General features: G+C 37.7%; 1 protein-coding gene across 1 annotated transcript in view; it reads left to right on the forward strand.

Annotated features, from left to right (window-relative positions):
* The window catches only part of SH2D1A (SH2 domain containing 1A), a 22,059-nt gene that overhangs the window by 3,064 nt on the left and 7,991 nt on the right, over positions 1 to 11,004 (forward strand). The window lies entirely within an intron of this gene.

Below are 11,004 nucleotides of genomic sequence, written 5' to 3' on the forward strand. Positions count from 1 at the left end.
TTTGTAAGGAAAGCTGCCTCTCTGGATCTGCTCAGCTTCCTTTAGAGGAGCTGTGTGTGTGGGCAGGAGGTTCCAGAAGCAGGACCCTTCTTGATAAAAAGTGAGGGCTCACAGGAGTGGTAAAGGGCATGGAGGGAAAACACCCTTGTTATGATTCAGCTTTGCCCTTTACCTAAGCATGCCTTAGCCTAACGCCCATTTTGAATCAGATGCACCTTCGTCTTGGCTCCAGGGCTCCAGGGTCAGGGTCAGGATCTAACAATCCTGTGCTAGTCTGATGGTAGGCTTGTGACCTGGCAAGTTAACCTCTCAGCGCCTCAGTTTTCTTGTCCATAAAATGGGTATAATAATACTACCTGCCTCCTTGGATAGGGAGGATCAAATGTGATAATGCCAGTGAAGCATTTAGGACTGGGCCTGACACATCATAGATGCTCAGGAAGAGTAAGCTATTATTATTATTGTATTTGTTGTCACTCGAGTTCTTTCAAAACTCCTGGGGCATTTCTAAGGAAGGACCTAGCTCCATCACTTTTTTGTCTGCAGAATAAAAGCGCCCATGAAAACACCTACACTGCGTAGTAGGTTCTAGTCCAAAACAAAATGAAGAAAGGGGCTTGGTAGTAATTTTGATACCTAATGAGACACTGCAGGATTGTGAAGTACTTTCTGGGTCAGTGAAGAAAGATCACACTGAGGCGGTTGTTAGATGATTTTCGCTGTTTGTTGTTTCTTCCGTGGTTGAGCCATGCGTGTGGTAACTCACAGGCCATGCTAAATACATAGATTCTAAAGGCTTGAAGAGAAATACATGGAAGCAGGCAAAGCTCTTGGGCTCAGATCTTTTGTTTTCTTTTTTCTTTTTGAGATGTAGTTGACATACAATGTTATTATTAGTTTCAGGTGTAGAGCATAGTGACCTGACAATTCCATGCACTACAAAATGCTCACCACGATACGTGGTCACCAGCTGTCACCACACAACGTTATTACGATATATTCCCTGTGCTGTGCTTTTCATCTCTGTGACTTATTTATTTTCTAACTGGAAATTTGTACCTCTTTATCCCTTCTACCTATTTTGCTCATCCCCCCATCCCTCTCCCCTCTGGCAACCACCAGTTTGTTCTTTGTATTTAAGACTATGTTGATCTCACTTTTTGGATTCTGCATATAAATGAAATCATATGGTATTTGTCTTTCTCTGCCTGACTTATTTCATTACCATAATACCCTCTAGGTCCATCCATGTTGTCACAAATGGCAAGATTTCATTCTCCTTATGGCTGGGTAATACTCCATTCTATATATATACCACCTCTTCTTTACCCATTCATCTGTTGAGGGATACTTGGGTTGCTTGCATATCTTGGCTATTGTAAATAGCCATTATTGTAAATAATGCTATAAACATTGAGTGCATATATTTTTTCCCAATTAGTGTTTTTGTTTTCTTTGGGTAAATACCCAGTAGTGGAATTACTGGATCATGGTATTTCTATTCCAATGTTTTTCAGGAACCTCCATACTGTTTCCCATAGTGGCTGCACCAATTTACATTCCCACCAACAATGCAGGAGGGTTCCCTTCTTTCCACATCCTTGCCAGCACTTGGTATTTATTGTCTTTTTGATACTAGTTTTGGGCACAGATCGTTATAATATGCTTACATTATTGTTTTTCCCCAGTGGAAACTGGGGTAGGTAAGTCAGTGAAGGGCAACGACTATTCTTAGGCTCTTTTCTTATCAAAAGAATGTGAAGGAATGAGTGGGCAAATGAAGGGGGCTTNNTAGAAGCCTGGACAGGAGTAAGATGATAAAGTGTGTGGCAAGATGCACCTAAGACTTGGCCACACTGGCTCCTTTCTTGTTTCTCACACCTGCCAACTATGCTCTCCTCTTAGGATCTTCACGGTTTGTTACTTTTTTTTTTATTTGAGAGAGAGAGAGAGAGTAGGGGACAGGGGCAGAGGAAGAGAAAGTGAATCTTATGCAGGCTCCGCACTCAGCACGGAGCCTAATGCGGGGCTTGATCCCACGACCCTGAGATCATGACTTGACCTGAAATCAAAAGTTGAATGCTCAATCGACTGAGCCACCCAGGCGCCCCTACAGCTTGTTACTTCTGCCTTTTGCTTCAGCGACCACTTCCTTGACCACCCTCTCTAAATTAAGTACCTTCTCCCTGTGCCTGTTGTACTCTGTCACTTTATTTTTCTTCAAGAATCTTTGAACTATCTGACATTTGCTTGTTTACTTCTGTATTGCTGTGTTCCCCAGCAAAAATGGAAGCTGAGTGAAGGCAGGGACATTGTCTCCCGCACCAGGAACACAACCTAGCACATAATAGCCATTATGAGGCACATTATGAGGCACGTAACAGACACGCAGTAGATATTTTTTTTTTAATAGTTTATTGTCGCAGTAGATATTTTTGAATTAACAAGTGGATTGCTATAGCAAATAGACTTTACTGCAAAGAGCTTTGGACTGATAATCAGGAGGCTGGGGTGTGGACTCTGGGGGAAGTCACTCAACTTCTCTGGGTCTTGGTCTCCATACCTGTTAAATAGCTATGCAGAAGAGCTGTTGGTAAAATTTGCAAAAGAGAGGCTAACTTTAGCCTTTTGCCCATGTACACCAGGGCCACATCAAGAATTAATTTAGGAAGGGTGGGAAATTCTCAAACATTTAAGTTTTCACCCAAAGCGAATCTTGCATAAATGCAGTTTTTATGACTCTTAGTTCTCCATGCAAACCTCCCTATGAAGTAGCAGAATAAAGTAGGCAAATTGGGAGTCCCCTAGCATGTCTTTTGATGGGCACACTGGGGCCCCAAAGTCTTAGAGTGTGATTGCCAGGCCGAGCTATAGAGGGAAGACAGAAAGGTACATTGTCTTTTATGAGCGTTTCTCAATCTTTTTGAGCCAAGGGTCCCTTTTGATAAACATAAAAATTTCATGTCCCCATTTTAGTACTATGCTATAGTAACAATAATCAAATTTTATCTTGAAATAAACCATGTACTCATTTCAAACCAAAACCTGTATGCTTATGATATGCACTAGAAATAACCATGTAAATGGTATCATATGCCGATGAACAAGATCTAGCTAACAAACATGAATTGATTGTAGAGTTCACTCAAAATAGTTTCTCATTCTATCTTTTGTTTTTTTCCCATTATCCAAGAAGGTTTGGTTGAGTTTTAGTTTCTGTATTTTTATTGTAGAAATAACACATTACGTGTACCTTTCAAACTGTACTTTAAACTATACTTTCAAGCTACGTTTGCTCCTTTCCCTGGTTCTGAGCCCCCAGCCAAGGCCTTTAGTTATGGCCTTTCCTCTGTTCGGTTTTGGAAAAATGAATCTTATAAAGTGCTGAAGGTGTTTTCCATTTATAGAATTGCTCACCTTCCTTTTAAGTGAGTTTTCCTTTTGGTTATTTTCAATAAATAATATTTTCTAGCCTTTTGTATAATGTGTCTATTAAAAATAGATCCTAATACCTATTCATTTTATAGAAAATTTGAAAAATGTAGAGCATGGAAATGAGAGAAATCATCTATACTTTTTAAAGCTAGGGACCTTTGTTGAAAATTAAGTGCATTTTCTTCCTTATTTTAATCAAATAAATTGCTTTGTTAACACACATGTGCTCTTACAATATTGTATTCTACTGCATTTTCCATTTAACATGAAAAAACCCCATTCATATGTAATATTCTTACCAATGATTTTAAGACATTATTTTTAATGGCTGCATGATAGTTCAGCCAGTGAATGTAGTATATTTTCCTAAACCAGTCATCTATTTTTATACATTTGACTCATTCCATTTTTCTTGCTGTTACGTCGTCATGATTCATGTTTCAATCCATAAAGTTTTCCTTGTATTTATGATTACTTCCTTATAATGAATTTTAAGATACTCAATTTCTAGGTCAGAAAACATTAGCAGCTTAGGATTTTTGATATATACGTGATCACCAAATATTTTTTTAAATGGTTATGCCAGTTTATATATATGCTCACCAGGAATGCATGAGAGTGTCCATTTCACCATCCTCTCCTTAGAAATGGGTATTCTTGTTAACAAAAATTTTCCTTGAAACTTGGTGTCTTACTCTTTATTTCATATTTCTTTGATTAGTGACTGAGTGTCTTCTCTATGGTTGGTAAGCTGTTGTATTTCCTTGTTCATAAATTGGCTCTTTGTGTACCTTGCCATGTGGATCTTTCTATTTTTCTTAACACATTATGAATTTTTATATACAAATCCTCGATGTGTTGCAAGTACCTTTTCTCAGTCTGGTGTTTGCCGTCACTTTTCTCTGATACACAAAGAAAGTTAACATTTTTAGTAGTTGAATCTGTCACTCGTTTTCTTTGTGTGTAATTTCTTCCTTTGCTTCCCAACTTAGAAAGTTCTTTCTCCTCCAGAGATGTCATTAAAACTTCTTCAGTTTTTGTTTTCAATTTATAGTTTGGTTAGTTTACTCTTTAATTACATTTGGAATTTCATTTTGATGTGGGGAAAGGATCTAATTTGATTTTGTATCAAGATAGCTAACAATTGTCACAATATAATTTATAAATAGAACTTCCATTTGCCATCAGCTTCCTAGCCTACTTTGCCATATATTAAAATTTAATGTATAGCAGTTATTGTTTCCCAACTATTTGGATCAACAGATCTATTGTTCTTGTATTACTACCACTATAGTATGATAATGTTTAATACATTTAAACAATTATTTGGTATTCTTTTTTTTCAAAAGATTTTATTTTTAAGTAATTTCCACACCCAGTGTGGGGCTCAAACTCACAACCCCGAGATCAAGAGTCACATGCTCCACTGACTGAGCCAGCCAAGTGCCCCAATTATTTGCTATTCTTACTCGTTGCTTCCTTGAAACGAAATCTAGAATAATTTCGTTAACTTTTTGAAATCCCATTGGGACTACGTGAAACTCATTAATAAATTAAGGAGGAATTGTCATCTTTAAAGAATGTAGTCTTCCCATCAAAAAACCTGATACATCCCTCCATTTCTTAATTTTTAAAGAAAATTTTTATGTCTTTATTTTGAGAGAGAGAGATAGTGAGCAGGGGAGGTTCAGAGAGAGAGGGAGACACAGAATCTGAAGCAGGCTCCAGGCTGTCTGATCATGACCTGAGCCGAAGTCGGACACCCAACCGACAGGCGCCCCTAATTTTTAAAATTTGTATCTATCAATAAAGTTTTGTAGTTTTCTTTTTATAGGTCTTGCACATTTTTTAAAAGTTTACTTCTAATCATTGTGTGTATGAATGTGTATGTCAGTTTTTTTTGTTTCTATCGTAAATGGGATTTTCTTTTTCCACCATATTTTTCTGTTGCATAAGAAAGCTACTGATTTTACATATTTTTCTTATGTTCATTCTGTATCCTAAGTGCTTTTGTTAATGTAAATAGGTTTTATTTTATTTTTGTGTAGCTTTTTTTAAAAGTTTATTTATTTATTTTGAGAGAGAGAGAGAGAAAGAACCAGCAGGGGAGGAGCAGAGGGAGGGAGAGATAGAATCTGAGCAGGCTCTGCACCATTGCAGAGCCTGACATGGGGCTCGAACCTGAACTGTGAGTTTATGACCTGAGCTGAGATCAAGAGTTGGACACTTAACCAACTGAATCACCCAGGCACCCATCTTTTAGTGGAGTTTAGTTTATTCTTCTTGGTTTTCTATGCATAGTTTCTTTTCACTAAGGTACACATGAACTCTCACCGTTCTTCCCTTCTTACCCTCAATGTAGACAGCCATTGGGAAAGTCCTAAATGCCCAGTGGGATTATTTGATGGTGATAAGAGGAAAACCAGTTTGAAATATTTAAAATAATTAGTTGGCAGAAATAGCTTATTTCCATAAGTAGCATTCTTCTGTACATCCCTGACTTTGTTTGCTACCTATCTGATGGCAGGTTTAGAAGCAGAAATGCTATTATATTCTTTAGCTACAAGGGCACATAATGAAGTCATTTGACATATATGGTTTTGGATAAAAGGATAATTATCTTTTTGTCCTTTGAGACTGAAGGGATGACTGGGAATAATGTGCCTATCAAACCATTGAGCTGGAGAAATGGGGGAAGGAGCAGTGATGAAATCAAATTCCAGTTTACCAGTTGCAACAGAGGGGAGCATTGTAGCAAAGAACTCAACAGAATGAGAAATGAGTACTTACTTTACAGTGAGTTTTTGAATACAATTGGATATGTGTGTTGGTGCTGCGTTTATCTTCATGATAATTTAGGTCACCAGAATGATTTTGGATTTTCTGAGTACTATCTATTAATGACAGAGCAAGCCTGAAAGGCAGCCTAGGATTAAAGGTGCATCCCCCACACCACCAAATGGACATTTCATAGGCCAGTAAATCAAGTGCTGATTCTGGTTGACAACGTGAAATTGAAGTTGCAAGACTAATCGGAGGATGTCATTTGCCTAAGTGAAGGAGAAGCCTGGGTTAACTGTTTTTGGGCTCTCTTCAACCGGCCTCATCCCTTCAGCCCCTTCTCCCCCTCAGTGTTTGCCTCCAGCCCTGAGGCCAAGCAGGCTCCCTCCCTTTTTGAGATCTGTGCTTTTGGAATCATCGTAAGACCAATGTATTAATTCATTCCCTCTGATGTAAGAGAGAGACAGCATAGATCTTTCAGCCAGACTCCTGGTATGCATCCCAACTCTGACCTTAAACCTCTGACCTTAAACTAGCTGTTTTACCTTCGGCAAGTTACTTAAACTTTCTGTATCTCAGGCTCCTTATCTGTGAAAAGGGAAATGGTGATAATCATAGTACTACTTACCTCATAGGGTTAATGATCCTCAGAGGATTATTACATGCGTTAATATTTTTAAAGCTAACATGTAGTAGATATTTGTTAATATAAATAAGAGGTCTACAAATAATTGCAATACAAAGTTAGAACATCGTAGGAGTGCATGAATATGCATGTTATGTGGCAGTTCAAGGGAAGAAGAGGTGATATTTATTGTCATGACTCATCGAAACTGGTTTTACATATTTTTCCCATCAGACTTGAAGCTGAATGACTTGACGGTTCTGAAAATTCAAGTTCACTCTGAAAAAAATGAAGATTATAGCATAGGAAACTGGGAAATCTCTTGAATCAGCGTATAGTCTCAATAATGATGGTTTTTACAGGATACCATTTTTCTGGGTATACATGTTCTGAAATATTTGTTAAAAAATCAGTCACATTATACTTGTGCCTTGAATTTCGCACGTAGCATTAAGCATTAGTTTGTATAGATAGAGACCGTATGGGCGCTAGCTTGCTTTATTTGCAGTGTCATGAAGGAGTCTGATGTAGCTAAACTTTTTCTTCTGTGGAGACCTTGAAGTGGTATAAAGAAGGAATTGATGTGGTTTTGTTAGCTCTAAACCAAGATCTGTCCCCAGCGCTGACCCCTTGAGAAAATAAGTAATAAATTATGTTGCTTTCCTCTCATTCATTTCTTTAGTTAAATGATCGCTACCCCCAACATGGGGCTTGAACTCATGACTGAGTTCAAGAGTCGGATCCTCTACCCACCCAAGTGAACCAGGCACCCTCATTCATCGCTAACCAGAGCACTTTTTTTAAAGGGTTGGGGCAGCTTTTGAAAAATTAAAGGCAAATTTTAATTTTGGCTGGGACTGAATCAACACATGCTTTGTAGTCATTAAAATGCAAAATATTAGTTAAGAAAGTTAATGACAATAACAACAATAGCAACAAAAAAACCCTACTGTTTTCAACCAATTATTCATTTTCTAGTTTTTTGTCCTGATAGATTTTGAATTCCAGGCTAATTAGTAAGTCTGACGAAGATGTGGTGGAGCAAGAAAGTGGAAACTACACCACAGTCTTGGTTGGTCAGTATGAATAGAAGGAGTCAAAAGAAAGATAATCCTAAAAGGATGCAACAGTTTTTTTTAAGGGATGTAACAGTTTTAAAAAATAAATTATATTTTTCTGACTCGTAGCTTGCTTAGACTAGATTCGTAAAGCACAAAATCATTATTTTGCTTATTTTTCTTTTAAAAAGATATTATTAGTCATGGGGCACCTGGGTGGCTCAGTCAGTTAAGCGACCGACTTCGGCTCAGGTCATGATCTCACAGTCTGTGAGTCCAAGCCCCATGTTGGGCTCTGTGCTGACAGCTGACAGCCTGGAGCCTGTTTCGGATTCTGTGTCTCACTCTCTCCCTGCCCCTTTCCTGCTCGTGTTCTGTCTCTCTCTCTCTCAAAAATAAATAAACATTAAAACAAATTTTAATTGTTGTTAGTTACTTATATAACTTTATAAGAAAAATTAATATGCAAGGATGCATTTATATGAGTTTAAATTTACTTCTGGTTTGTACATGTACAGGAATGGTTCTGAATAGTAGTAATTGGAGTGGGGTCGCTGTGGATCCACGTCTTTCACATACTATAATTTTATATGAACATAATCCATGTGCTTAACATTCTTTGAAAAATATGAGAGGGCTCTAATACCTTTGAATTTTGGTATAATTTTGGATGGGTCTTTCTGCTACCATTTTCTTATTTTGAATAACATTTCTTATTTTGGGGTACTTAGGTTAATTCTAATTTTTTTCACCATTAAAATACAACTACTATGAAAATCTTTATGAAACTGCTTTGTCTGTTGACTCCTTGGAGTGTGTGGAGATAAGCAAGGTCGTTCGGTGGGTCAAAAATATGCATGATTTTATAGCTCGTTATAACTTTATTTCCTAGAATAGCGGTTTTGCAGTGGACAGGAGAGAGTATGTGTAGTTTGAAAAAACATACTCAGTATTTTGGTATCATTTTATGGTATAAAATGATCATTCCATAATTCAAGCTACAGAAAACAAAACTATGAAATTGTGTTGGAGAAGAGGAAGTAAGTGGTTCAGAAACAGAGCACTGTGGAGACTTTTGAAATCATTGAAAAAGCTTCAGCTTGTATTTTTTCTTTTACACAAGTTATTTATTAATTTTGAAATTTAAATTTTTCCTATGGAAAGTATAATTGACATACAGTGTTATGTTAGTTTCAGGTGTACGATATAGTGATTCAACATTTCTATACATTACTCAGTGCTCATCGCGGTAAGTGTCCTCTGAATTCTCTTTGCGTTCTTAAAGCTGAGACTGAGTGACTATGGACGAGGTGGCACAGAAGTGCCCTGGGTGAGTGGAAAGAAGCCAGCTTGACTTTGCAGAAATTGCCATCAATAATCCCATAGGTGTGGCCTTCTCTTTCCATTTTAATTCGTCTGTCTATAACTTCAACGTTCTTACAAATCATCTGGAGGTCTTGTTAAAGTACAGATTCTAATTCAGCAGTTCTGGGGCAGGGCCTGAGATACTGCATCTCTAACAAGTTCCCAGGTGATGTTATTATCCTGGGAATGTCATTTGGTTGGCACTGTCTTAGAGCTCTTCCACCACGACCCTAGGGTAACAAGAATTGACACAGGGGATCCTGGGTCAGTTCCTTCAGTGACCTGAAAGTGGAAGAGATGAACTACTGGCTTATTTGAGAGGTGAACCGATTCTGCTTATTCAGAAATTTGAGGGGCGGGGGAGTAGGAAATTGTTAATATTAGATGAGTTAATCACACGAAGTTTTAGGTGCCACTGACATCAGGCTGTTCAGAGACTGAAGGAGGGAAGGGCCTTTGAAGTGGTACTCAGGTTCCTGCTGCTTAACTGAAAGTGAGATAAGATCAGATTCGTTAGGAAACAATTTTCAAAACAGACTCATTTATTTTGACTAAATGAAGCTGAATGATAGTAGGGAGATAGATTCTTTGTATTTTTTAGAGACTCGCTGTTTTAGAAAGTGAAAACTGGTCACTTACGATTTTGTTTGCCTTGGTGCTGAGATTTTAAATAATGCATTTCCACATCACCTTTAATGATGCTGAATTACTGCCATTAATCACTTCCCATAGAGAAAATGGAACTAAGGGCCTATGCTGTTTCTCTGCTTCTATCTCCATTTTGCTCTGTGACTTTAAGAAAATCACTTAAAGCCCTATGTTTTGAGTTCCCATGGTGAAAAATGGAAATCAAAGCCCTTGCCATGTTCCCTGTAGAGCACTTACTGAAATCGGAGGGCTTTGAGGTAGATTTTATTGCTCAAAAAAACCAAAAGACTTTAAGAGTGTAATATTTTATATTTATTTAGCATGTTTTATATATATGCATATATCAAGCTATTTTATATGTCATCTAAATATGATGGAAAACCTTCATAATAAAAATGAAACACTTCTTTTAATCACACCAGCAATTAAATTGAATTTTTTGGTTTCACAAATCGGATGAACCTTATTCTAGTCTTTTAGATGTATTTTTTTGTTCTTTAGGTAATTAGTACTGATTAACATTGATTAAAGAGATAGTAATTTAATCCACATATTTAAGGACTTTTAGTTCTAAAGGGAATTGATGGTAAGTGAGGTCAGTTATNATCTTAAGGAGGCTCCGTGCTCAGCACAGAGCCTGACATGGGGCTCAATCCCATAACCCTGGGATTGTGACCTGAGTCGAAATCAAGAGTCAGATACTGAACCAACTGAACCACCCAGGTGCCCCAAATACTTTTTTTTTTTAACCAAAGTTTAGCATGTATTTGAACCAATGTTCTATATTGACTCAAACTTGTACCTGAGAATAACAGTCAGAAAATGTCTAAAGTAAATCTCTGTTTACCCAGAGNGGGGCCATAATCCAATAGGATTGGTAGCCTTATAAGAAGAAGAAGAGTGCCTGGGTGGCTTAGGCGGTTAAGTGTCTGACTCTTGATTTCGGCTCAGGTCATGGTCCCGGGGTGGTAGGATTAAGCCCTGCATCTGGCTCCATGCTGAATCTCTCTGTGAGATTCTCTTTCTGTCTCTGCCACTCTTCCCTGCTTGTGTTCTCTCTCTCTCTAAAATAAAAATAAAATAAAATAAAAC

Source organism: Crocuta crocuta, unplaced genomic scaffold (assembly GCF_008692635.1).
Source record: "Crocuta crocuta isolate KB4526 unplaced genomic scaffold, BGI_CrCroc_1.0 scaffold482, whole genome shotgun sequence".
Lineage (NCBI taxonomy): Eukaryota > Metazoa > Chordata > Mammalia > Carnivora > Hyaenidae > Crocuta > Crocuta crocuta.